Raw genomic sequence first — 2,815 nt, 5'->3', positions numbered from 1 at the left:
TTAACTTCTACTTGAAGTTTTCATTTCAAATGATGTTAAATGACCCATGAGATTAATTAAATTGAAAGTTTAATGTGCTGCCTTTCTATTCAGCATCCTATTTTTTTATGATTTATAATTTTATTTTTGGTTTATCTGAACTATTCTGTATGCCAGAAAAAACTGCACATTTGTGAGGAGGCACCTTTGTCTTAGAAATTGGACTCTTGTTGCTCAAAGCTGGACAAAGTTTTTTCTTTCAAAGACTATAAAAATAAAACTCATATATTAAGAGGAAATTAGTCAATAAAATTTCAAGCTGGCTTACTTTGCTAAAGCAGATATCCTCTAATCTAGTGTAAAAGAAAGCAACATAGTCAAAGTATGTATTTAATTATAGTATATGCTATATGCTATTATTTTCTATAGGCTGTTATACAAATTAACATTTGTAGGTTACTATAAAGGATTGTACAAAAATAAGGTTTCATTTCTTCTATGAAATATTTATTATGAGTGTTAAAATATGATTTTTGCTTGTATGTTATGTTGAAAGGGTACTAGAAACTTCCAAGGTTCTATTTTCTCCATCTCTGATCAGGTGACATGGATTATTAAATCTAATAGGAGAATGTTTAACAAGAGGCTTCATTGGAGGTCCTTCTGTTTAGTGTATGCTTTCTATCATCATTTATCTCTTAAGTAACTATGAAATAATTGAATATTTTATTTGAAGCATTGCATTTCTCTGTCCTCTCCCATCTTTGCTTACTTTTGTTGTATACATGCCCGTATTTTTTTTTTTTTAACATGAGGTCTTTTATTAATCCTCATGAAAAATCTGCATCATCAGCACAGATAAAGTCACTGAAGAATCTTTACTCCTGTTGTCCAATCTCCAGCTCACTTCTTGCCAGCACCAACATTGGCCTTTGCAGTCCCCCTGACTTCCTTCATTCTGTTCTTGCGTCCCTTTCTCTGTTTTCTTGAGGTCTTCTTCTTCTCATATAGGCCATGTCTTGCAAGTCTATGTTTGGGTTCATTTTTCTTTGCATAATCCAAGGAATCATAAATCATGCCAAAGCCAGTTGTCTTGCCACCACCAAAATGGGTTCTGAATCCAAACACAGAGATGACATCTGGTGTGGTTTTATACATTTTGGCTAGTTTTTCCCGAATTTCTGTCTTGGGTACTGTTGCCTTGCCAGGGTGAAGGGCATCAATGACCAGTTGTTTCCGCTGAAGTAGTCTGTTGGTCATGAACTTCCTGGTCCGGATAGTCACTGTGTCATTCATGATGGTGGCTAATCTTCAAGCAGCAAGGGAGGAAAAACAACATGCCCGTATTTTTGAAGATATATTTTGATATTAGCTCTATCTTTCGCAGTCATGGCCATGTTCAATAATTATGCCTTCTTCCCCATCAAAACTTCCATTCCTAAGTGTTGTGTGTCAATGGTCCTTACCATTGTGAAATATTGAGTTTTCTTTTCATAACCAAATGAACATAACAAACTCCTCACTTAATAGTAATTGTGATCTTGATGTCCAATGAATCACATGGCGATGAGCTAATGAATGTTCACTGTGTAATATTTGAAAGCAGTTACTCTCAGTGAGAACTATTGTGCATGATAAAATATAAGTGCTTTGAAATGTAACACATTTACTTAGTCTGTGAACAATGTCTGCTCTGTACTTTTCATTTGCAGAATCTTTGTAATAGTTGACCCAACTATTTATCAAAATGATTAATAATAAAAGACTACAACTTTTTTTAGGGGTAATTGCTTCAGTGGTTTTCCACTTTCATTTCCTGCTCTAGCATTATCCTCTTAGGAATTCACATCATAGGCATTTAAAAGATTTGTTGAATGAATTATTGGCCCCAAACCTTCCTTCACAACGAGTGGCAAAGACTTTCTTGTGTAAGATGTTTTCTGCTAATGTGTAAACTGGCTAACATGTTATTCTTTCTAGGTAACAAAATGCTCAACCCCAGTTAAAGGGCAAGAGTTTTATTTTTGGTTTAATTTTAGAAGACCATTTAAGAATGGAGCTTATTTTGTGACTATAAGATGCTGATAAGCAAACTCTATATCGACTTTAACCACAATTCCAATTTATAAGCACAGTAGCTTTTTTCAGTGATTTCTCAGGAAGATAGATTACTGGTGCCATGTGGATGGTTTCCATTAAGCTGATGAAATTTTTTCCAAAGACATTCTGTCCCTGTGAATGAGGGTGAATATAGTTTGCCTATCACAGGACCTTGGGTAGGTCCCAGGGGGATTGCTACAACAGACTTGCCCTTAAAAGGGCAAAGATCTAAGATCCAAAGAGAATATAAAATTGAAATTCTGACACAATATTGCAGAACGCCTTTAGAGTATGTAGAGATCATTACATTTGTTCTTAAATGCAATTATCAAGTAATTGGTGATGCAAGACACTGGGATTGCCAAAAAAAAAAAAAAATGTAAAAAGCTGACTCTGATCTGAAGGAAAGTAATGCAGGATAAGCAGTAAACTTTGGTCTTCATGAAGTAATTTTATTTATTGCCTTGACTAAACTGATTATTCTTAACCTAAACAGCTCAGAAACCAAGTCTAAGCTAGAAGGCACTTTATAAAGTCTTTCCATTTCTTAAATCAGAAGTTCTTAAAAAGCAAGGTAACAAATTAGCTGCCCATATACTCTGGTTGCAATGATATCTGGTTATGAGTCTTTAGGCAATCTCCAGTCGATTGACTATATTCCTTGTTGATTACATTTGAAAGTTTATTTGTATTTGTAGAAAACGCAATCAGTTTCATAATAAAATAACATTATTTT

General features: G+C 34.2%; 1 pseudogene; it reads right to left on the bottom strand.

Annotated features, from left to right (window-relative positions):
• Positions 1 to 800: 800 nt before the first annotated feature.
• On the bottom strand, positions 801 to 1,291 carry LOC150007119 (small ribosomal subunit protein eS24 pseudogene; annotated as a pseudogene).
• Between the last annotated feature and the right edge of the window lie 1,524 nt (positions 1,292 to 2,815).

The sequence above is a fragment of the Furipterus horrens genome, unplaced genomic scaffold (assembly GCF_987537825.1).
Source record: "Furipterus horrens unplaced genomic scaffold, mFurHor1.1.pri manual_scaffold_6, whole genome shotgun sequence".
In the NCBI taxonomy this organism is placed as follows: Eukaryota; Metazoa; Chordata; class Mammalia; order Chiroptera; family Furipteridae; genus Furipterus; species Furipterus horrens.
This window is presented reverse-complemented; position numbering and strand designations above follow the sequence as displayed.